General features: G+C 41.3%; 1 protein-coding gene across 4 annotated transcripts in view; it reads left to right on the top strand.

The window, feature by feature from the left end:
* Positions 1 to 25,753, top strand: part of LOC149796913 (uncharacterized) — a 64,675-nt gene that overhangs the window by 29,598 nt on the left and 9,324 nt on the right. The window contains exon 2 of one of the 4 annotated variants that reach the window (XR_016421752.1): positions 14,492 to 14,683. The exons of the other annotated variants lie outside the window; for them this stretch is intronic. The gene's annotated coding sequence lies outside the window, so the exon portion shown is untranslated. Of the gene's footprint in view, positions 1 to 14,491; positions 14,684 to 25,753 lie in introns of those variants that run through there. 4 annotated transcript variants of the gene reach the window in all.

Raw genomic sequence — 25,753 nt, 5'->3', positions numbered from 1 at the left:
AAAGGCAAGTTCAGTAATAACCTCTCCTTTATGTGACACAATAGATCAATAAATAAACATTAACTGTTTCTAAATGTGCACAAATCTGAAATCCCCGATAGGGTTTTTGAAAGCCAGTCTCTCAGAAATAGAGATAGTTCTAACTGTAATTGGAAGAAGAAGAGGATATCTTTTCGGCAAAGTAGGTTCATATGCATAAACAATTTTTAAACTCTAACAAAATCTACATATTTAAAGATGGAAAACGATTCTTCAAATCGTATGCCGAATTACCACAAAAGCTACAAAAAATACTTCAGGCAAACTTGATGGTTCACAATATGATATACAATCAATACAGTTTACAACATGATGCTATTGTATTATTCCCCGTAAATTTTACCACACCGTGTTTATTTCGCATATGCCCACGAAATTCTGCAATTCAAACATAGTGGAGTTTTTTCGCTGGGTAGTGGTAGATATTCGGAGTCACTGCAGTTTCTTTTCATTTTCTTTTCGAATGGGAACTGATGCTTTGTTGGAAATCTATAACATGAAATCGGTCAGTCGAGTTAAAAAACATAAATAAAACAAATCATTACATGTATGATGATATTTAACTTCTAATAAAAAAAACAGTAGTTAATTTTTCAGGTAAAAACCCAGCAGTATGTACTGTAAATTCTCGAATATAAGTCTAGTCCAACTGCAAACAACACACACCTAGATCTGTCATCACATACTACGCAGACAGATCTAGGTCTATGAAGTTTGTTGAGAGCAGTCAGTAGAACAGCATAGATCCTGATCGTAATGCGCCTGCATATGATGGGCTGCGCTGTTTGGAGTTGCATTAGACTTATAAGTGAATAAAAACGGTTAATTATTCTAAGTTTAGTTGCAATCCCATTTAATAAGTGTGCATCGTATTCCTCATCCATTTCAGTTCCTATCTGGCTGTTTCATGGAATGTGGTTTATATAATAAATTTTTACCCAGTATTATAACTATTTGATTTGTTTACCTTGGTGACGTGGTCCAGTATGTTGCTATGTATATGGAAGACTTTCTCTTCCTAATTTTTTGCAAAATTGTTTACTTACTTGGTAGAATTGTGCTTGTAATTGGCAAAATATAAATAGTATTTTGTTGATATTCCGTTAAACGCCAATGGTAATGCATGCATATATACATACATACTCTCTCTCTCTCTCTCTCTCTCTCTCTCTCTCTCTCTCTCTCTCTCTCTCTCTCTGGATCAACCTCTTGGTTGCGGACAGCACTGTCTTTCCTCAGTACAGTCCGGTATGGAACAATTTCGTTTTTTCTTCAAATAAAAATATGTTATCCAGCTTAAATAAACATCAGGATTTCCTTCATCTTGAAACAACCGAACAAACTATGGTCATTTCGCAATAATACACAGGCAACCTATTAACAAAAATCGATGTATTGTTTGCGGTTCCCGCATTCTTAACAGACCATATCATAATTAGCCCTCTCTGATATGCCATGCTGTGGCGATAAATTTACCAGCTGACCTATCAGTCGACACACGTTCCTAATGCTACATCTTTGATTCTAAGTTGAGTTACACATGGATTATTGGACTTCACTACTTATCCAAACTAAGTTACTTTTCTAATTAGCAATTCATTGACATACATTTCCCGACATAGGAAATATCAATTATCAGCATACCTTATGCAAAGCATGAAATCTTTATGATACAAATCATTTAAGACTGATAATTTACTCCTCACAATTTGCCAGAAATGCACGAAATATTATACTACATGGTTCTATTACAAACAAAACTACTGAATCCGAACTCATTCATTTAACGAAATATTGTTTGACATTCTTACAATACATCAACCATAAAATATGAGTAGTGAATGGGGACACCCTAGGGACTAGGGGACTTCCATGTTAAAAAGGGTATATCCACTCTGGGGACTATGTAAAATTTAACATAGGAGAAAAAAATATCCACTCTGGGGACTATGTAATTTAACATGGGAGAAAAAAAAAATATCCATTCTAGGGACAAGGGGAATTTAACATGGGAATAGAGTTTGGGCCTGTCTAGGGACAAGGGGAATGGAACATGGGAATACTGTGTGGGCCTATCTAGGGACAAGGGGAAATGGAACAGGGTCGGGACCCTATTTTAATACGGTCCCGACCTGATGGGTCTATGGAAAGGGAACAGGCAAAAAATTGAAACAGGGAGGGGATCCTTATTTTTTTTTAAATAAAAAAGTAAAAAAAAATAATAAAAATGGGCTAGGCAATTGAAAGTCAAGATCTTTTCGAGACCTATGAGTGGCCCTGAAAAGGGCCTTTGGGTTTCTTCTTCTAATTTCTTCTATTTCTCCACCAGCTTCTTATTTTCTGTCCTACACTTTATCTATTCTTTTCTTTCTTTTTTCCTCCTTTTTCTTCTTTTTCTCTTCTTTCTGCTTGTCCTCCTCTTCTTTCTTCCTCTTCTCATTTTCTTCTTCTTTTTCAATTTTTTCGTTCCATGCTCTCATCCTTATCCTTTCCTCTTCATCCTCCTTCTCCTCCTTTATTTCTTTCAACAGATCACTGATGATTTCCTTTAGTTTTCGTAAGTTGTTAATCTCCATCTTCACTCGTTTAGCCTAACTAACATTTGCTCCATCATGCCCAAATTGTCCAGGACGTCTTGCAATTTTTTCATTTTATCAAGGTGGTTCGAAGCCATTTTCTTTTTTATTCTTTGCAGAATGGTGTGAATGACGAACTTTGTGGGGTCTTATAGTTAAAGTGCGGACGTGAAGGAAAACATCCCCTAAAACAAAATTTATATTACCTAGATCATGACCAAACAATGCGCGGACGTGAAGGAAAACATCCCCTACTTTTCTCATTTCATATTATCTACTATCCACATACGTGCAGCATCAATAAACAAACCACAAATCTCCTATCCGCACACGCAAAGCATTAAAATGAAACCCAAATCTGCTATCCACACAAACCAACTTAAGCTCTTACAAAACCCATTAATCTACTATCCACACTAACGTACGTGAGCGCTTACAAACACAAACACATACACTCACACTAGGAAAAAAGAGTCAGTGTTTATATTCGCACTACTCTACATACACACATTGGCAAATTGATTACTATTTCTTTTCTAAAGGTTTGGGTAGCCCTGAAAAGGGCTGTTTGTTTTTGAACTCCAGTGACACCTGGTTAATGATGGCACCTTCCAGGCCTGGCACCACACACACATCTTCTTCCCCAGTCTCCTTTCACTTTTTTTCTTGGGAGTGCAGCGGCGGGATAAGTGGCTTCAGAATCCCAATCTTCTGTCTCTCGGATTCTGAAATTTCCTCTCTCCTTTTCCTCATCTTCTTTTTTTCTTCTTTCCTCCTCTTTCATCCTTCCCTCTTCGACGATGGCCTCCGCGGCCAGTTCATTTAGTATGCGCCTGGCATATTCCAGGTGCATCTGGAGTTCTAGAAGTTTAGCTAGTCTGGTGTTCATTCTAGTGTTGATCAATCAACAAGGGTAGCTAGACTGCCGAGCGATTTTCAATTTATACTAAAAGCGCGGACGTGAAGAAAAACATCCCCCTAAAACAAAATTTAGTTAGTTAGTTAGTTGGATTATAGTGGTTTTCGTTCTTTTGAACATGTACCACTTGTTTATTCACGCACTGCGTGATTTTTAATTACTCCTGGGGAAAGGAAAAGGAGCCTCATCCCCAAGGCTTTTATGTACTCAAAGAGTACTTTTTAATTTAGCCACTCAGGTGTAGGACCAACTAGTCCTTAACTACCTGACTGAAAGGCTAATAAACATGAGTGGGAATAGTCACACCACACACTCGTGTTTCTTAGTTGGATTGAAATGTCCCAGGTGTCAAACCAAGCAGTATGTGACTCCCGCTACGATTGGTCGGCAGCGATGACGTCACATTAGGACACCTGGTCTTGTGGCATTGACGAAGTGGCCCGCTTTTTTGATATCATCAATTGCCTTTCCCAGTCCCATATTCCGGTAGACGGAGCCTTCCGTTTTCCCACTCTGTTCAAGTGGTGCAGGTTCATCAGCTTCATCGCCGCTGGATGATGATACTTACAGAGCCGCAACCAGCGTGGAAGTTTCAAATTCTTCAGGGTCGTCTGCCAACATTGCCTGGATTTGGCTGAGTATGTTAGTAGAAATAGCTGTGGAAGCTTGATTTAAAAGTTCAGCCAGATGTTGTTTTAGAGACAAGGAGACGGTTAGGAGTATATATTTGTTTTCTTTTTCTTTTCTTTTTCTTCATGAATTCCTTATTTATTTTGATTCCCTATCTTATTGGTTTGGAATGAAAACTTGTTTTATGGTTGTTTGTATGTTATTATGGAGTCCTGTTTTAATTAATTCCTATTTTCCTATTTTAATTTTTTGTGGCCTTAATTGGTTTTTATTATTCGGGCTATGAACGGCTGTGTCAGTTTATGAACCTACGAGACCTAGCAGGCCGTCATAATTCCCAAACAGTGATTTTGTAATATTCGTCCTTAACTGGTTTTTATTATTCGGGCTATGAACGGCTGTGTCAGTCTGTGAACCCACGAGACCGAGCCGGCCGTCATAATTCCCAAACAGTGATTTGTAATATTTTTGACTGGTCTTTGATTTACTTTCTTAGATTTTTTTTATTAGATTGGATTCGTGTATAAAACTTATGATATTTTTGAATGTTAGATTAATGTTGGGGTTTGTGTTCATCAAGAACTCTGGGTATGTTGCAGGGGATCCAATATTATGCTGTTTAACTTTAAACTTAGCCCTTTCTTTTTCAAGTGCATGGCAGTTGTTAAAAATATGCTCTATGTCTTCTGGGACCCTGCAGTGGTAGCAGTTAGGGTTATATGGTTGTGGTCCTATGTACTGTCCGAAGCTGTTAGCCAGCTTGGTTTTGCCCGTGAGTATTCTATTTATGAATTTTTGTTCACTGCCTTTTGTTTTGGATGGTTTCCTATTTCTACATACTTCTTTAATGATGGTTTTTAGTTTCCTGCCTTGAGTGCTTGTGTTCCATAATTCCTGCCATTTATTATGAGTGAGGGTTTTAGATATGCTATTGAGTTCGCATATGCTATAATCTAGGTTGATGTGAATGGTTTCGTTTAGTTTTTGTTTAGCTGTTATATCTGCCATATCGTTACCTGGTATGTTAATATGGGATGGTATCCACATAAATTCTACTTGTAAGTTATTATTGTTCAGTATTTTTAACAATAAATTGGTTTGCCTAAGATAGTTTTCTCTTGATTTGGTGTTGTTATTAAGTATTGAGTTTATGACGCTTAGCGAGTAACTTATTATTACCACTTGGGGTATTTTGTTCTCTTTGATCCATTTGAGTGCTTCAAGTATGGCCCAGAATTCAGCTGTGTATATAGAGCAGAGGTTAGCTAGTCTTCGTCCTACTTTAATGTTAAGTTCAGGGATTACGTAAGCTGCTGCTGTTCTGGGTGGTTCTGTAATTTTGGATCCATCAGTGTAAATCTTAATGTAGTTGCAATATTTTGAGTTGATTTCTTCTGTACAGATTGTGTTTAGTTTGAGTTCCTGTTCGTTTTTATTGCATATTTCGTAATGAGGGTGTTAACTGAGAGGGTTGATATTTATCCATGGTTCTTTGTCATAGTAATTTGCAATTTCTGCTTGGAGGTTGTCTATAGGAAGTTGTTCAACTAATTGATGGACTAATTTCCCTGCTGGTATGTTTTGTGATAATTTAGTTCTAAAAGGTATGTTGCTTTTGTTTATAGCTAGCCGGGTGGGGTGTGTGTCGGGGTGTGTTGTTAGCCTGGCTGCATATCTGAGGGTGAGTTCTTGTCTTCTAAGGTGGAGCGGCAGTTCTCCAGTTAAGATTTGAAGTTCCACTAGTGATGTGGATGGTAGTGTTCCAGTGCAAATAATTAGGGCCTTTCTTTGTATGCTATCTAGTTTCTTGAGGTTATTTTGGGGTGCCGAGTTGTAAATTTGGCATCCGTAATCTAGTTTAGATCTAATTAACGATTTATATAATGTTAGTAAGGTTTCTTGATTGGATCCCCAGGTGGTTCCTTTAAGGGTTGTAAGGAGGTTAAGGTCTTTATTGTACCTTTTGACTAGTTCGTTTATGTGGTGTCCCCAGTTTAGCTTGGAGTCATAATGCATTCCTAAAAATCGTGCTACTTTTACGAATTTAATTTCTTGATTTTGGATGGTGAGTTTGGGAAACTGATTTTGTAATTTACGTTTGGTGGTGAATAATACTGCTATGGTTTTTTCATGGGATAATTTGAAACCCCATTTATCAGCCCATTTCCCTATTTTGTTTAAACTTGTTTGAATATCGCTGATTACTTTGTGGTTGGAGGGGTTTCCTGCTCTCCATAATCCACTGTCATCAGCAAATTGTGAGAGTTCAATTAGTTTTGATGTTAAGTTGGTGTCCAAGTCATTAATCATGATGTTGAAAAGGGTTGGGCTGAGTACGCTCCCTTGTGGTGTACCGTTTTCAAGTGTGTGTGGTTCAGAGTAGGTATCGCCGACTCTGGTTGATATTTTACGGTCAGCGAGGAAGTTTTCAATGAATTTAAACATTCGACCTGTGATGGCGTAGTGGTTGAGTTTGGCTAATAAGCCTTTGGTCCATACAAGGTCGAATGCCTTTTCGAGGTCAATAAATACTGCAATTAAATTCCTATCAGCTTTGCGTTTGGAGTTGAACGCTAATTTGATTGCGGTTTCCAGTCGTATTAGTTGATCCGTGGTGGATCTTTTGTTTCTAAATCCGCATTGATTATCGGAGATTAAATTATTGCTCTCTAGGTGGTGTTTGAGTCGGTTGGTGACTATGGTTTCCATGATCTTACAAATGTTGTTTGTTAGGGAAATGGGTCTGTAGGAGCTAATATCGTTAGGATCTTTTCCTTGCTTGGGTATTGGAATTACTATTGCGTGTTTACATTTATCGGGTAGTTTGCCTGAGGTCCATATTTGGTTTAGTAATTTAATAATTGTTTGTTTAATGTTATTTGGGATATTTTTGTATATTGTGTATCCTATTTGATCTTCCCCTGGACTAGTTTCGTTTTTGGTTTTCAATGCTAGGTCCCATTCGTAAGTTGTAATGTCTTTATTTAGGTTCGAGACTTTGGGACCGAGGTCTTTAAAGAGATTACTATGGGTTCTTTCTACTTTGTCCCTATGTAATTGAAATGCTGGGGTGTGGTTGGTGTTGCTACTCATATCTGAGAAATGCTGAGCTAGTCGGTCAGCTTTTTCTTTATTAGTAATGGCTCCAGCTATTTATGGGGTGGTGTTAGTTGTCTTTCCTCTAATTGATCTAATCTTATCCCAGACTTGTTTGGTACTAGTTGTGATATTGATATTCGTGCAGTAATTATGCCAAGTTGATTTCTTTGCCTGTTTAATCAAGTTTTTAAGGTTTTTCTCCTTTTGTTTATATATAGTGAAATCAATAGAGTTTTTAGTGCGTTTGAATTTATTGAGGGCTTTTTTCTTATCAGTGATGGCTTGTTTGCATTCATCATTCCACCATGGGACTGCTTGTTTATTTGGGTTACCACTAGTATTGGGTATGTTAGTGGCGGCTGCCTTTAGTATGGTATCAATCAGGTCTTCGTAATATTTATTAATATTATCATTTTCTAGGTTTTTGGTGTCTATTTTGCTTAGTGTTTCATTAAATGTGGTCCAATCTGCTTTTGAATATATCCATCTAGGGGTTCTTTTTAGCGAGTTGTATTGGACCGTCATCTGCAGGGTGACTATTACTGGAAAGTGGTCACTGCCCAAGGGGTCAGTTTGATCCACTCTCCAGTCCGCCACCTGGGTTATTGATGGCGAGCAAATGGTGAGGTCGATGGCGGACATGAGACCGTTTTCTGGGTTAAGGCGTGTTTTTGTACCGTCATTTAAAATGGTTAAGTTAGATTCTGCGGTCCATTCTTCAGTCAATTTGCCTCTTTTGTCCGTCACACCGCCCCCCCCCCCCCCCCCATAGATCGTTATGGGCATTGAAATCTCCACAGATGACGATCTGATTTACTCGTTTGTGATCATTTATTTGTAAGTAATTAAGTTAGCTGTGCGTGATGTTCCCCCGGGTCATAAATATTGAATATTTGTATTTGACCCTTGCCTGTATGAATTATGAGGGACTGAATTTCGAATGCTTCGTTGCTACCTGGGGTTGGTGTTATGGTTATTGTTGTTACATTCGGGATGTTATCTGCTATATAGATGGCTAAACCCCCACCTCCTTGCCCTGTGGTTCGATTTTTGAAGTGACCTGGGGCGTATCCTGGGAGTTTGGGTATTTGTTTGGTTCTACTTGTTATTTTTGTTTCTTGAATGCATATAATATCTGGTTTGTGTTCTAAGCTTTGTAATTTGGCTTTGAGTTCACTGATATTACTTATTAAGCCTCTAGCATTCCATTGCCATATTATAATGTTCCGGTTTGTTGTATAATCCATTATTGGGGTGGTCATTTATTGATTGTTTTGTGTTGAGGGTTATGATGTTAACTTCAAATTTTATTCGATTTTGCTTATTATGCTTATTATCTGTGTTATTTTATCCACGATGGAGTGGTGGTTGTTGATAAGTTCGGCTTTGATCTCTATGAGTAACTTTTCTATTGTCGGGTTTGACAGTGATTTGCTTTTGGTGTTAGTGTTATCTGATTCTTCGGGGTGGAGTTGTGAGTCTTTGTGGGATTTGATTAAGAATGTATCTTGTTTATTTAATCTTGTTTGATCTTGTTTGACCTTGTTTGACCTTGGTTGGTTGGGTGTTTGGGCTGTGGTTGCTTCAGTTGCTGGTTTGTTTGGGGTCATGATGTGGTGATTTTTATTACTGGGGGTTAGTTTTTTCGCCGCATGATACGGAATTTGCTTGTTGTTCATGATATCTATGGTTTGATATTCCTTCATAGTGTTGGGGCATTCGTGGGATTTAGGTAGGTGGGGGCCCCTGCAGTTGGTACATTTGGGTGTGGTTCTACGACATACACCTTTGTGGTTTCCCCCGCATTTGTAGCATAGTTGGGTATATCTACATCTGTTAGAGAAATGTCCCCAGTGTTGGCAGTTGTTGCAGAACCTGGGTTTGTTTATGTAGGTCTCAAGGCGGTGGCGTGCCCTAGAGTGATCTAGTCTTATCATGGTTGAGAGTGGAGAATTTGATTCTAGTATCGCTGTATTGGTTTCCTGTCCTAAATGATTTTTTAGTTTATACGCCCTATTTATGGGGGTACCACTGTCTTTGAGTTTGGCAGTGAGGGTTTCATTGTTTATCCCTTTATTTTTTCCTGTGAGTTTTAGAACTGCTTTAAATGTGGGGTTGTTCGTGCGGGAGTGTGTGGCTAAGTGATTTGTTCGTGTGTTATTGTTTATTGCCATGAGGGTCTGGTTGCTATTGTGTGTTTTGGTTATTATGTTCTTTGTCCCTATTTGTCTGTGTCTTTCGACGTTAACCCTAATGTTGTTAATAATTTCAATTTCTAGGAATTTGGCCATTTGACTGCGAATGCTGAAGTGTACTATTACGTATCTTGTGTTTGGCCTAAATATTTAGAATTGTCCTCGATGAACCCTAAGGAGGGCCTGTGTGAGACTGTTAACAGTTAAATTTATCAGTTTATTGGAGTTGCTACTGATATAAAGTGTGTGTTCTATGGGGTGGTATGAAAATTTGGCCTGTTTCTTTGGTTCTTTGGGGGGGGGGTGAGTTTGAATTATTTTGGGGGGCAGGTTTGTTCTTGGTAAACATGGGTCCCTTTCCTTTACCCTTGCCATCCCACGCGTTAGGTTTTGATTTAGTGGTTGGATTAGCTTGTGTTTTGTTTCGGCTGCTGAGTAATTGTTCTTCAGTTAAGGGTTTTGATGGTCCAGGGGTCTGACTGTTATGATATTTCGGTTTGTTGTTACTTATATGAATGGGTGGAGTTATCGTTACCATGGGCGCCATTTTGGGTGTAGTTTTTCCTTTGTTACATGAGTTGGGCCCTATTTTCGGTGGGTTTCCTATTATCATAGCTATATGTTTTTTCCGGGTATTGTGCAATGACCATGTATTTGGGGGTGGGTGGCTGGTCTTGTTTTTGGAGTGGCGATATTGGTGTTTCTATAGGTATTGTATCGTCCAGTTCATTGTTTGCCGATGGATCTAGTAAGTTTTTGAAACTTACAGTTGAGTTGATACTTAAGTCGGCTGCTGATGTTTGAATTAGTTCATTTCTCTCAGGTGTGATTAGATGCGGTATTGTTAAATCATTCCTTTCAGGAGTGGATGAGAAGTTGAGTTTCTTCTCGCAAAGTTCAAGGTGCTTGGAGTTTGCACTGAGATCCAATTTCCCCGTGATTATTTGCGGGTTTGGTGTCATAGGGGTGGGGTGGGGTTATGTGATTTCATTTCCTTTTCAAGCCTATTGTTTCTCAGAATTTGTTTCTAGTGTTAAAGTTAAGTTTGTTTGTGATTGATTGAGACATTCCTGCTTTGGTTTTGAATAAGTTTTAGGTTAGTTATTGTTGTTAATAGTGGTTGTGGTTAGGAAGAAACAATGAGAGATGAGATTCTGTTATGTTCCGTGAATCGGAAAATCTCACAGCGGTTAGCTTGTGCTTGTAACTTGTGAGATTCTGACCAGGCGTGGTACCAGTGTGTTTCATAGTGCCTGTTTTCGGGAATAGTGCTAACAGCTAGAGTTGTTATTATGAGAAAAAGGTAGTGGTTAGTTGTGTAATTTGTCGTATTTATTCTCTATGATTGAAAATCACACAATGATATTTGGTGCTTTTATCATGTGTGGGTTCAATCCAGTCGGTTCTAGTATGGTTCTTAGAGACTGTTTAAGAGAATAGGCGGCAAATTGAGTAGATACGGAATTTAGTACAAGTAAGGTAAAATATATTATAGTGAGATGTAAACAGCACAGAGTTTTAATTGCCCGCAGGCTTAGTAATTTTCTACCTTGTACTAAAGTACTTAGCTATTATATGAGGTGGTATGATCCAAAATGGCTGCGTGGCGAGCTGCTTGGCTGGATTTCCTTTGTCTGATATATTGCTATATTACTATCTTACTGCGTGTTCCTATCGTTCCTTTGTGAGAGTTCCTTTGTTCTGTGCACTTCTTTGTTCACGGCTTGGCGGGTTGCTAATCGTTTCCTCTGCTTAGCATTATTTCTTTGCACAGGTTGTCCTGTTCCTTTTTTCTATATTAATTGGTGTTGGTGGTGGCCGCACTCAGTAGAACTTTTAAACTTTTAAACAGTAAACAAATCAAGCAAATTCAGAGATAGTTTTCAAACTTGACGTTATGGGAATGACGTCACTAAAATAAACAACGTTAGTTTGTCATTCTATGTAATTCTGAATATATTTAAAGAATATTGAAACAATAGTCACAGAAACCTTACATAATTCATTCTCAGCAAAATGGTCTAATATTCGATAACAAAACTGTATCCATTTGCGAAGTAATTTCAATAAAATTTGCAACAATATCAGAGCTCAAATATACGTTTGTTCGCTGTGACGTCAAGAACGAGACTGAACAATACTGTTATTCTCCTTAGACTGTTAGTTAGTTAGTTGGATTATAGTGGTTTTCGTTCTTTTGAACATGTACCACTTTTTTATTCACGCACTGCGTGATTTTTAATTACTCCTGGGGGAAGGAAAAGGAGCCTCATCCCCCAGGCTTTTATGTACTCAAAGAGTACTTTTTAATTTAGCCACTCAGGTGTAGGACTAACTAGTCCTTAACTACCTGACTGAAAGGCTAATAGACATGAGTGGGAATAGTCACACCACACACTCGTGTTTCTTAGTTGGATTGAAATGTCCCAGGTGTCAAACCAAGCAGTATGTGACTCCCGCCACGACTGGTCGGCAGCGATGACGTCACATTAGGACACCCGGTCTTGTGGCATTGACGAAGTGGCCCGCTTTTTTGATATCATCAATTGCCTTTCCCGGTCCGATATTCCGGTAGACAGAGCCTTCCTTTTTTCCACTCTGTTTAGGTGGTGCAGGTTCATCAGCTTCATCGCCGCTGGATGATGATACTTCCAGGGCCGCTACCAGCGTGGAAGTTTCAAATTCTTCAGTGTCGTCTGCCAACATTGCCTGGATTTGGCTGAGTATGTTAGTAGAAATAGCTGTGGAAACTTGATTTAAAAGTTCAGCCAGATGTTGTTTTAGAGACAAGGAGACGGTTAGGAGTATTTTTTTTTTTTTCTTTTTCTTTTTTTTTTTATTCATGAATTCCTTATTTATTTTGATTCCTTATCTTATTGGTTTGGAATGAAAACTTGTTGTATGGTTGTTTGTATGTTATTATGGAGTCCTGTTTTAATTAATTCCTATTTTCCTATTTTAATTTTTTGTGGCCTTAATTGGTTTTTATTATTCGGGGTATGAACGGCTGTGTCAGTTTGTGAACCTACGAGACCTAGCAGGCCGTCATAATTCCCAAACAGTGATTTTGTAATATTCGTCCTTAACTGGTTTTTATTATTCGGGCTATGAACGGCTGTGTCAGTCTGTGAACCCACGAGACCGAGCCGGCCGTCATAATTCCCAAACAGTGATTTGTTATATTTTTAACTGGTCTTTGATTTACTTTCTTAGATTTTTTTTATTAGATTGGATTCGTGTATAAAACTTATGATATTTTTGAATGTTAGATTAATATTGGGGTTTGTGTTCATCAAGAATTCTGGGTATGTTGTAGGGGATCCTATTTTATGCTGTTTAACTTTAAACTTAGCCCTTTCTTTTTCAAGTGCATGGCAGTTGTTAAAAATATGCTCTATGTCTTCTGGGACCCTGCAGTTGTAGCAGTTAGGGTTATGTGGTTGTGGTCCTATGTACTGTCCGAAGCTGTTAGCCAGCTTGGTTTTGCCCGTGAGTATTCTATTTATGAATTTTTGTTCACTGCCTTTTGTTTTGGGTGGTTTCCTATTTCTACATACTTCTTTAATGATGGTTTTTAGTTTCCTGCCTTGAGTGCTTGTGTTCCATAATTCCTGCCATTTATTATCAATGAGGGTTTTCGATATGCTATTGAGTTCGCATATGCTGTAATCTAGGTTGATGTGAGTGGTTTCGTTTAGTTTTTGTTTAGCTGTTATATATGCCATATCGTTACCTGGTATGTTAATATGGGATGGTATCCACATAAATTCTACTTGTAAGTTATTATTGTTCAATATTTTTAACAATAAATTGGTTTGCCTAAGATAGTTTTCTCTTGATTTGGTGTTGTTATTAAGTATTGAGTTTATGACGCTTAGCGAGTAACTTATTATTACCGCTTGGGGTATTTTGTTCTCTTTGATCCATTTGAGTGCTTCAAGTATGGCCCAGAATTCAGCTGTGTATATAGAGCAGAGGTTAGGTAGTCTTCGTCCTACTTTAATGTTAAGTTCGGGGATTACGTAAGCTGCTGCTGTTCTGGGTGGTTCTGTAATTTTGGATCCATCAGTGTAAATCTTAATGTTGTTGCAATATTTTGAGTTGATTTCTTCTGTACAGATTGTGTTTAGTTTGAGTTCCTGTTCGTTTTTATTGCCATATTTCGTAATGAGGGTGTTAACTGTGGGGTTGATATTTATCCATGGTTCTTTGTCATAGTGATTTGCAATTTCTGCTTGGAGTTTGTCTATAGGAAGTTGTTCAACTAATTGATGGACTAATTTCCCTGCTGGTATGTTTTGTGATAATTTAGTTCTAAAAGGTATGTTGCATTTATTTATAGCTAGCCGGGTGGGGTGTGTGTCGGGGTGTGTTGTTAGCCTGGCTGCATCCTTAGACTGGAAACTACCCCGGTTCTTAAAGTCAAAGCGCGGACGTAAAGGAAAACATCCCTCCACGGTTTTCGAGCCGCAACGTTCAATGAGTGTCATGAGAGGGATAGTAAGAAGTCAAAGAGCATGAATCAAGATTCTTATAGTCAAACAAAAGACAAAGGCATTTTTTTTTCAAAACACAACATTTTTATTCAAAATTACTTAACACTAACAAACATCTCTAACATTTTTAACAATAATCCAACAATATAACATCAAACATTTTTTTTTCAAATTACAAACATTTTTTTCAACTCACACATTATTTTGGACAGGGCTGACAACGTTGTGAATGAAATTGTGATTTCCACTGTTGGAAGTCATTAGGCCATTGATGGACACTACGTTTCCTAGCTAGAGACAAAATATAAGCATAATGGTCACAAAACCATCGGTCTACTTTCACATCGTTTCTAGAAGAAGAACGAGAATCAAACTGATTCACTAAATCTTCAAAGGAATAGCCCTGACTGCGATGATACAGAAAATACACGCAATATTGTCCACACACCAAGGAATCTGTGCCTTGTAATTTCACATTATTGAATCGGGTGATCTGAGCATTTCTTCTCATAAAGTTAATTATATCGTCTTCCAAAGGAGGCAATCCATACGAATCGAAATATTCCACACATCCTTCTTGAGGAAAGTAGACGGCTACACAGTGGGTTCCTGGGAGATGACTGTTGTCCGTGTTGATCACATAAGCTTGATGGCCTTGAGGTTTGCGATGAGGAGTTCATCTTTAGCACAGACGACAGGATTCCAAGAAGCAGTGTACGAACTGTGGTTCAAAAGGGAAATAAAGTTCCCAGGTATCCATGTTTTGTGTTGTTTTTTTCTTCACAGGTAATGATAAGTCATCAATTCGATCCTGACTTTTTGCTTGAAAATGTCTGACAAATAACCGTTTCTTCGCTTCGTCTCCTCACTCTGATTCAGGAGAGCTTCGATACGATGGATCTCTTCAGTGGTTAATGGTGGACAAGAATGTTCACGCAAGTCTTTATACAACTGGTGCAACACGACTTCGTCCGAGATGAGACTCCAAGCTTCGTCCAGATACTCGTCCAATTTTTCTTCTTGACTCAGCATTAGGCATTTATCGTGTTGAATTTGACTGGGATGATCGTTTTGACAACCATAGCAATTTTTCTTGATCAGTTCCGTAATTTTTTCGACTAAGTGTTTGGCAAAACAGGAGACTAAATGGGCTTCTTGTTCTGGCCATCTTGACTTCATCATGATAACTTCTTCGTCTTTGTCTTGGGATTCTTCTTCTTCCACGGTCTCCTCACATTCCATGTCCAAAGTTTCTCCACTAGGTAAAGAGGGATAACAGTCTTCCATGGCTTCTAATAATCTAGAATGACTTCCCTCAAACTGTTGATTTCTATGGTATTGTCAAATTCTGCATACAGGAGGACGTTCACTGTGTCAGGTAGAGGATTAGTAAACTGAAGTTCCACACGAATCTGGCCGGATTTTATAGGGTGGAAATGTCCCTCGTCGCTGCCTTGGTCTGGAGTGAAATCAAACGCCCACAAACCGTAGCCTCCTGTATAATCCTCGTACGATATGACGTGACTGGTGTTGGTTCCTAACTGTCCGGTGGCTTCGTACAGGGACAAGTACGACCTCAAGTAATTTCTGTCACCAAATTTAGGCTTAAACGGTCGGGTACACAGTGTCTTGCCATCGCGACAGACTTCGATCTTGGCTACGTTGTAATGATGAAAGAGGAAAGGATATTCGTTGTGAACTCCGTTGAAGGCTGAATTCTTGACGATACCAAGGATCAAACGCGTGGGTAACTGACCTTGGAACAGATGATCTTCGATCATGGATCGCTGTCCAGCAAGAATGGTGAACGTTTTTACTTCCACGCGTCGTATGGGATACTTGGCGGTCGTTCTGCTCAACGTTTGACTGATGTCGTTTCCACTTTGGGTAACACTTCCACGCGTCGCACGTAGAGCCTGGCTTCTTGGATGATGGTTTTGTACTCGTTAGCATGGGCCAACAAATGGAAAACGGTACTGCTACGATTCAGTCTCAGGCGAATATCTACTGCGTTCAGTAAATACTTTTCTTGTAACCACATGTCCAAATGTAAACGATTCATCAGTTCTAAACTACGTCCTTGCAGAATTTTATTTCTACGTGTGTTAAACCCCACATTGTGAGGATCGTCATCTGCTGTGAGGGCTGTATCGTTAAACGTGTTATCACCCGCTGTGTCAGGTTTCCATACCACGCAAGCATCCAGATGAGTATTCTTGGCTTCTTTTCCATACGTCAAGAGATTTTCCAGGTAGGCACGATACAGGTAAGTATCCATGCTGCTGATGACCAGTTTGTTATTCAAGTACAAGTCCACTTCGCCGAACAAGGAATGCATGAAATTGTTGACGGGCGCTACCCTATCATTGGCTCCAGGATTGGTGTTGTCCGTTTTGATCACTTTGACTTTCAAATACAGGTAACTGCTATTCAGATCGATGTAATTTTCGGGCTGACCTTTGATGTCAAACTCGATGGGAGCAGAATCCGTTAAAGAGGAGACGGGATGAAATTCCACCCACTGGGATTCTTGCATCGTCATCATGGTAGGTGGCATGGCAAACAGATCCAGTTCCGACTTGGAACAAGCGCAAGACTCTCGGTGCATCATTTTTTCTCTGTGTCTCAATATTTTAATAATCGAAAACGTCTAAGTCTCGAACGGTTCTTCTTTTCTTTGTCTTTCTAGCTTTAGAAGTGTGAAGTCTGGTGAAAGGGTGTTTTCTTCGTCGTCTCTTTCTGCCTTGTCCTTGCTGAATGCCTGACTCGGTAGCGTGCAGGGCATTTATAGGTGTTTCTCGTCGACCCAAAAGGTCTTTACCCGTTTGCAGCAAGACATTTTTGCCTGCCCTCAAGAAAGCTTCTTTGGGGTCTTGTTTGTCGATGATGACATTTTGGAGAAATTCTTTGCCTTGTGTCAGTGCCGCATCTTTCAAGGCGTGCAATCCGCGTGTCACCATCGGTTTCAACACCGGAGCCACCGAACGAAAAGCCGATTTTAACATATCTATTAAACCGTGTCCTCGCTGTCGAGCAAGCCCTCGGTACACTGGATACCTGACTTACGAGTTGTGAGAGAACCGTTTTCGAAAATGGAGTTTCACCGTAACTTTCCCTTTGGTGAATGGAATATTTTGTCCCAGATCTCCTTTTATAGCAATGTTGACCGTGTCCAAATAAGACTTGCTGACAGGCAAATAGCGAGGATGTACAAATTCGCGGTGAACGTGATAAGTGTTTCCACCTTCCTCGTCAGTGGCCGTGACAGAATCCACTTTGAAAGGAATGACACGCAGTAACGGCACGGTGGTGTGAACCACCACTTTATACTCCACCACATCGGAGTACACAAACATCAGATTCAGTCCTTGGTTCAGTTCTACCGGGGAACGAAATAACTTGCTAAAAGACTCGTTGTCGTAAATGATTGGTAATTCGTTTTTCTTGATCATAGCCATTCTCATGTCCATGTCTCCGCCCAACATGTCAAACAATTCAGGACAAAATAAAATGGATACGATTTTACCCCCGTCAAATTTCATCAGGAAGCGACGAGCTGCTTTGTGGTACTCCATGGTGACACTTTTTTTGACACTTTCCAAAGCTTTCAGAAACACGACATTAATCCTGGAGGTAATGGTGCTGACCAAATGTTGACCACTAAAATAATAGCCTGAGGGAATGAACAAGTGGTAGGACCACTTTTCAGTTTTGTCATCATAGGTTTTGTGATCATATTTGACATGGGTATTCAAGTACTCTTGCATTGGCTCGTCATGAACTTCCACCGTAAAAAAAATTTTGATTAGGAAGGACATTGAGGACTTGGGTCGGGTGAATGATTTCCACTAAAGCCACTTCCCAATGGGCTTCGTGATCTAATGGGATGGCCTGAGGTAATTTGTGTTCTTGGGAAACACCTCCATGGAACTGTCACTGGGTAAGGTTAAGTAAAATTGGTTGTTATTGCTCATAATTCCAGAGTTCTGTGGCTGTCCTAGGGGATAATGGACGTCAGAGGTGTGTCTCCGCCCAAAATGGGGTTATTGTTGTTATTGGAGTGGTGACTGGCACTGACACTGGACACAAGGTTCCCGTTGTTCCCGTTCGAGGTGAATTTCAGGGAGGGATTAGGAGCAGGTAACCCATGCAACTGCTCAATAAAATGGTCCACAATTGTTTGTCTCCTTGTTGCAAACTCAAATTGGTAATGGCTGCTCCGATGACACAATACACTACGAAGATTTGGCAGAAAAAGACGATTTGCGTTTAATGCACACGCTGTCCACACCACACCCACAAGGGTTGTTTCTGTAAATCTTGCAGAGAAGAACTGGGTGAAGGAGTGGTTGACGTAGCTGCGTCTGTGTGAAAGCATGATGGTCACTTCTTTTTATAGTCGATGACTTGCGAAGCGTCGATCCAAGAATCAAAACTGGGTGGATATCCTTTCCAACGTACTTTGACTTCTTTGACACGTCGTTTGCCTACTTTGCGGGTTCTGCGTTCGAGAATTCTTTCGATGTCGTACACGTCGTCTTCTTTTTTGGTGCCACGTTGTAACTCGGGCCAATAAAACGTTCCTTTGAGCACTTCTCCGTTCATGTCTTCCAATTTATAGACGGTAGGATGACGGCCATGCACTCGTCCAGTGACACGAAACAATTCGGTGGTCCAGTTAGGTAAGTATCCTTTGTCGAAAGTGCGTTTGGTTTTGCCAATGCGCACCCAATCTAAAATGGCGAACACTCCACTTTTCTTGGGGACAACCCTCGTCGGGGACGTACCAAACAGGCGCTCAAACACCATCACTTCGTTGTTGGGAGTCACTTCTTGCGGGACACGTCCAATGCTTCGATGGTAAGATTGGTTGTACGCTTGCACCAGGTGCGGTAAGATGTCGATGTACTTCAGAGTGTGGTGATGCGTAAAATATTTCCACATGCGTTCTTTCAAAGTGTGTTGAAAACGTTCCACGATGCTGGCTTTGGTTTCAGGATTCTCGGTGGTAAAAAAATGAATGTCACGTTTCTTTAATTCTTTTTGGAAAGCTTGGTTCAGAAGTTCGGTACCTTTGTCCGTTTGTCATCGAAGAAGGTGACGACCGCTTTGTTTCAACACCCGTCGCAGGGCTCGCACTAACTCGCTGCTCGATTTCGAAGTCAAGGGTACGACCCAGGCAAATTTGGAAAAGACGTCAATGACACAAAACAAATATTTGTAGCCGCGATTGTAGCTGGCCAAATGAGAGACATCGGCTAAATCGGCTTGCCATTGATGATCGATGCCTTCCACTCGGGTGCGACTTCTGGAAAACTTCCGTCGAATGGGCATGTGTTAAGTGTAAGTAGCTTGTTCTTGTAACCATCGTTGCACTTGAGGTAAACGGAGACTTTTCAGTCGCGTTTTGGCAGCACGATACAGTTTTTGAACTCCTGCGTAACCTGCAGGATGGGAGGGATCGTAGTAAATGCTGCCTAACACCTTCTCCATTTTGGTGGTTTGTTAATAAGGCACCCACTCTTCGAGGATGCTACTTTGCGTGGGACGAAAGGGTGGTTTGGAAACGGATTTACGTGTTCGATGGGCTACGGGAGTAGATGTCGCAGGTAGTGGTGGTGGTGGAGGTGGCAATGGAATGCCTTTGGTCTTCTTTTCTTTTTTCACTTCTGGTTTCCCTTCTTTCTTGTTCACTTCTGTCGAAGGAGGAGTGGTGGACATCATCTTTTTAACCCAAGCTTTCATTTCTTCTCGTTGGTGTGTGGGGGACGGGGTCAACAAGGATGCTGTAATCTTACAAGAAAGGGGAGTTGCTGACGGTGTTTGAAACACTTCTCGTATCTCTTCTTCCTCAGGTCTTCGTGGGGTAGCATCTCTGGTGACCCCTGGGGATGGTAGTAGTGGTGGTGGTGGCGGCAGTGATGATGGTGCTGAACTTTTCATCAAGGTCTTAAAATCTTTCAGAGTGGGTAGAGCTGTTTCGTTTAAAGCTTTCTGGTGAAAGAGTTGCAGTCGTTGCAAGAGTTGACCGTACTTTTGCGATTTTTCTGTTTCGGAAAAATCTTGGCGATCCATCAAGGACTGCAGTTCGTGTTGTAACTGAGACATTTCACTCAAATTGGGATTGGGAGGTAAATGTGGGGAGCGTTGTTCTTGCCAACGATGGTATTCCATCCATCGTTTGTAAGGCACTAAAGCTAGTTTTCGTCCTTCCACGGGATGTCAGGGGTAGATTCTGAGATCTTGGGACTTCAGAGGGCCTTTTATCTTGCTCCCACCAGTCCTCCCAACATGGTTCCCAAGACTCCTTTCAGTAAGGGGCCTAGCAAGAGGGTAAAAGTCCTCCACGTTGGACCAACATCTTCTTCTTTTGACGAATGGGAATTTTCTTTTGAACCATTTGGCGAAGAACGCGACGATGTTTGCCTAAGCATTGTTTCTGGTGTTTGGACAAGGGGATCGTGCCTTTCAACACGTTCAAACAACATTCGCACACGGTATCGATGACCTCTTTGGAGGCTGATTGAATGAGTTTTTTTCGTAGGGGTTGAGAAGCTTTGGACAGGACAGATAACATGTCCCCATGTTTGACTAAACGAGGAGGCAGTCCTTTCCTTGGGTTTTAGAAGAGGGATGTTTTCTGGAGGGTGACATCTTTGAGTCTTCAGCACTAAAAACACTGATACCCCTACTTAGTCACAGACCTTTTTTATACTGGAACGCGTCGCCACTGATTGTCTTTACGTCGTATCAACTTCAGGACAGGCATGACACATCGTGCAGGGGTACGCAACGGACTAAATCGAGCCAGTTCTTGCTTGGACAAATCCAGTAAACTTTGTAACATGCCCGATCTCTCTTGGACTTTGATTTTGGGAGCAGATACTTTGTGAGCCGCGGCCACTGCCGCTAAACTGGAGGGTCCTGCCACTGGGGAAGTTCTTGGGGTCATCAACGGAGACGTTCTTGGTGTGATCAACGCCTCCAAGTACTTTTCAGTTATTGGTGTCATCAACGGAGAAGTGACTGAACCTGAGGCTACCGGAGACGCGGTCACTGTCGTGACAGGTCGTGGTTTGCGAGTGTAAGGTTGCATCCTGGTTGAAGTGCCTCTCTTGCGACTAGTTTTCTTCTGTGGGCTTTTCTTTTTCTGGGGACTTTTTCTCTGTTTCTTTTTCTGGGGACTTTTCTTTTTGCGGGGTGGTGTCTGGTAAGAGGAGGGTCCCGCCAATGGAGAAGTTCTTGGAAACACGTTTCTCCTTGGGGACCTGGTCTTGCCCCCGTGGCTCTTTTTCTTCTTCTTCGAGCTTCGTTTGACTTCTTTTTTCTTGTGAAGAAGTTTGCGAGCATTAGGATTCCATCTTAAGAGAGAGCGAATGATGACCCCTCCTAGAGTACCGCTCCCTCCAGGTTTCAAAATGATTTGTTTTTTGGTTTGAGTGTCGATGCGGGGATCGGCCAGTTGGGTCAAAGCGACTTTGTTTCGATCAAAAAAGCGTTTGGTTTGATGAGGAATCTGAATGATCCCTTGCAGTAACTGACGTGCTGTCACCGTGAACCATCGTAAGACTTCTTTGAGACTAGCTTCTAAGACACGAGCTCGTATTTGTGGACTTTTTTCTCGACTGATGCCATACAAGGCACGAATCAATTTGACGGGAAGATGTGATTGAAGGGACGTCGTGTTCTCACTGTGTGACAGACGAAAAGTGTCTGAGGTTTTTATAGATTTTTTTGGAGTGAAATTAAGTCGAGGACGGAGACATGTACAGGACAGGCCCTCCGTCTTGGCACCAGTGGTGAAACAAGTGGGTACGAAATCGCAAATCCTCGGGGGTCGTAGGTTTCAAATCGACGAGTAAATATGCGTGTGGAGTGTGAGTGGCATCGTCGTACGCCTGAGTTAGCCAAGGCGTTCCTAACTGTTTGGCTAAGACTTGCACTTGCGATTTATCTCGAGGGCCTTTAAACAAGACCACGTAATGCGCATTGAGACTGATGGTGCGATGGGCTTTACTTTGTTGAAACAAATTTTGAGTGATGTAAATGACACTGGCATTACGGTGATGCCCTTTGCGCGTAAACCACAGTTTAATTTCTTCTTCGTCTTCTCCTAACATGTCGTCAAAAATGACCAAATGGGTTTGACGGGAGTTAGAGACGATGCCATCGTCTTCTTTAGGAATGCCTTCCACAAACACGATGGAATCGCCTTGACTTTCTCGCAAGAGACTGTACGCCGATTGCCACTCTTTGTAACACCACACGATGCGTTGGGGTGGACGATCGATCAAATGATGTTTATGTTCGATCAAACGTTTGACGAATTCGGTTTTGCCTGAACCGCTAGGTCCAGCAATGAGCATGTTAAAGGGATGGCGAAGATACAAAGCCTCCCAACTGGCACGATCTAAGTCTTCGTCGATGACTTTGGCAGTAGAGGAAGAGGGAGCAGAGACAGCAGAAGTAGCCATAGTGTTAGGAATGTCACTTGTGACACGAAAACAAACAAGCCAAGAGTTTATATACTTTTTTCAGGATACGTTTATTGAATGTTTTAAACATTAATACGAAAGACAAAAGTACATAAAAGCCAAAGGCTTAAGTACAATGATAAAAGGCACATCGAAATTATCAACGTGGAATAGAAACAAGTGTCTGTACAACATGTTTTGGGTCAGGTTCTGACCAGTTCTATAGGGGGTAAGGTCACACAAGTGTCCTCCCGAAAGGGTCTTTCAGGCATGTCCACGACAGTCCTGTCCTGGGTGACGAGTTCGTCTAGCACCGTCACTAACACAGGTTGAAAAGTGACTTTTTTCCTTGAACAACCCTCGTGCATATTGGGCCACTTCTTGGGTCCAAGCCTCAAAATCCCATTCTTTCCAGGCACGGACATCTGTCCAATGGGGGTGTAAGTCACAAGCTACACACACATCGTCATACACGTCTTGGGTAGCTAAAAGTTGACGAATATATTTTTCCCGTAGAGGTCGAGAAGTATCCAGATGAAAACGCAAGGCTTTGAGCAAAAGGAGTCTTTCGTGACCATTTAAGGCCATTGAGGTGGTAAGTACTGATCGTAAAGAGTCCACAAGGAATCGGCTGGTAAACGAAATCCTAGAAAACAAGTCACTAAGACATACACCATTTGTCGACCCAAATTGAATGGATACAGTTCTTGTAATAATCGATGGTAATGATCCACGGTTTGAATATGGTCACTGAGTTCCTTCCACGGAATCTGTTCAATTACAAGTGACATAAGTCGTGGCTTGGCAGCCTGTTTTTATAGTCTCTTTGTTTCGGAAACAATACACGTACTTTCTAGCCAGAGATCTTCGTTCTCCAGTGGGGAATCTAAATCTTGCATACTGTAACCTAAACGTCAGAGTTCGTTTAGAAGTTTCCTCTTCCTCTAAGTAGATTCCACGTAAAATATGTTGGTAATCCTTTAACTTGTCTTCCTCAATGCGTTGCACTAGGTGAATCTCGAAGTAACCAAAATGATGAACAGGTGGATCATCGGGGGCCTTGAAGTATTGAACAAGGTCTGACCACTGAAACAATTTCTGACTAATCAGTTCTCTTATACCATTCAGGTACCAGTGGTTAAAGATCTGGTGACGTAACGGATGCAACTGTTCTTTATGTTTGACTTGTATTTTGACCAGCTCTCGGTAAATCCTTTCTCTCAACTCCACAGGCAAAGCACGAATGTTCTCTTGTAAAGTATCCATAAACAGGTTATGGTAAGTTACTTCAATGTCTCGGTCCCACTAAGGCTAAGTAATGACAATTCGGTGACCATCGAGCATGTTCTAGGTAGGCCGAATCTTGTGGTTCCCAGTGGTGAAGTGACACACCGCAACTGAAGCACTTGACTTTATCCCCTTCGCCCAAGTAGAACAATCCGGTTCTGGCTAATTCTTCGGGGGTTGGTCCTCCCAGATACTTAGGCCATTTTCCTTTGAACGATTGAAGACGATTTTCAAAGTCGCAGTATCCAGACAAACGCACAGGAAACGAATATTCGTCTTTCACAGGTTCGTTTCGATGAGGGTTGGGTGACATGGACAGAAGTTTGCTCAGGGCTGGATGACATCCGTAGAGGGGTAAACGTGAAGGTTGACATCCATCTTTAAAATGAAACCCAGTAAAGTGTCCAAGAGAACGAGCGGCATCGCCTTCGTATCCCTCAGGTTTGGCACGCACAGCATCACTTTCCATGATAGGGGTAGTGAAAACAAAGTTCCCATGATGCTTTACGGCATCGCTAAGGTCACAGCGTATAGCATCGTTCCCATCGCAAGGCTCACAATCGCATTCTACTTCAGAAGCCCCACACTTGAAGTGTGCCTGTCTGAACTTGCTTTGTGTTTCTCTAAAAGTATTCATCTTGTTCGCTTGGTCTTGGTAGTCACAATGAACTATCGATCTTGACCATAGCCCCTTTTTGTACTAGTCGCAATGCAGTCTCAAGCTTATACATCGTTCCTTTTTTATGTTTTTTATGTCTAGTTTTGGAAGGTACCGTCTCTAAGGTGCCGTGATAATTGTACCGTAGTGTCATGGGTGGAAAGGCCATAGAAAGGAAAGGACAGTGCGGAGACCATCGAGTATGTTCCAGAATAGCTGAATCTTTGTAGATACATAGATCCATTCGTAACTTCAGTCCGCAAGCGAAACACCGTACTTCGTATCCCAATCCTGACTCAGGTCCCAAGTAGACAAATCCTGTTCTAGCTAAAACATGCGAAGAAGGTAATCCTTCCCTATCCGTAGGCCATTTCTGAAACGTGTCCAATCGACGGACACAATCACAATAGTCAGGTAAGAAGACTGGAAAAGGGTAGGGTTTGAACTTGGAGATCTCATCGGGTTTCTCACTCGATTCTTGCTGTGGCGAAGTCATGCTTCTGGTGGGTGACTATCCACTTACAACCAATGTTTTATACCAACGTGTCCATACGGCAAAGTAAAATGGTTGGGAAGTCGCACTCGCTTGCCCTGACCGTGGCACTAAAAATCAGTTTTTACAACGAACCATGGAAGACTTGTACCAGGCCACTTGTCAGCGACGCCTAAAGTTAGAACAGGAAGGATACCAGGTGGTGGAAATGTGGGAACACGAATACGATCACCGTTTGAAAACCGATCCCGAAATTTTCCACAGCAACGCCGTAAAATGTCCACGTCGGAACGACAATACTTTAGCATTTCTTCCTGAAATTGAAATAAGCAACCGTTAAACTCGTACACGATCTTTTGGTTTTCTAAGTCTCAGCCATCGACCGAATGCGTTCCGATGGTCTTTTCGCCCCCTCCGTTGCGGGCATGCTGAATCCATTTGTCTTCCTTGTCACACAAGTAATGTAACCAGCGTAGGGCTTTGACCGAGTATTGACGTTTGACATAGTTGGTCGTTTGAGGACTGATGACAGCCACGGTGTTTTCAGGCATGAATCGTTGCCGGTACACTAAGGAACACGCTTTGGCAATGGTGCAAGCTTCTTTCAAAGGATCGACCCCTCCGTGTTCCATGAACAATTCTCGAAATTTTCCACAGCAACGCCGTAAAATGTCCACGTCGGAACGACAATACTTTAGCATTTCTTCCTGAAAGTCGAAAGGGTCCGAGGCGTGAGCCTGGTACCAAGCGTAGAAAGCTTCTCGTTGTTCGGTACGCATGTTGTCGGGGTCGTAATAGTGAGCCTCAGGCAAATGGAGTAGAACGGCGTGTTGATTGGCTTCCGTATTGAAAAAGTGAGGAAAATACCCTTTAGCCATTTCTGTCAT

This window comes from Sinohyriopsis cumingii, chromosome 6, assembly GCF_028554795.1.
Source record: "Sinohyriopsis cumingii isolate HCF-2022 chromosome 6, ASM2855479v2, whole genome shotgun sequence".
NCBI classification, from domain to species: domain Eukaryota; kingdom Metazoa; phylum Mollusca; class Bivalvia; order Unionida; family Unionidae; genus Sinohyriopsis; species Sinohyriopsis cumingii.
Note: the sequence above shows the minus strand (reverse complement) of the source record. Positions and strands in the feature narration are given on the sequence as shown.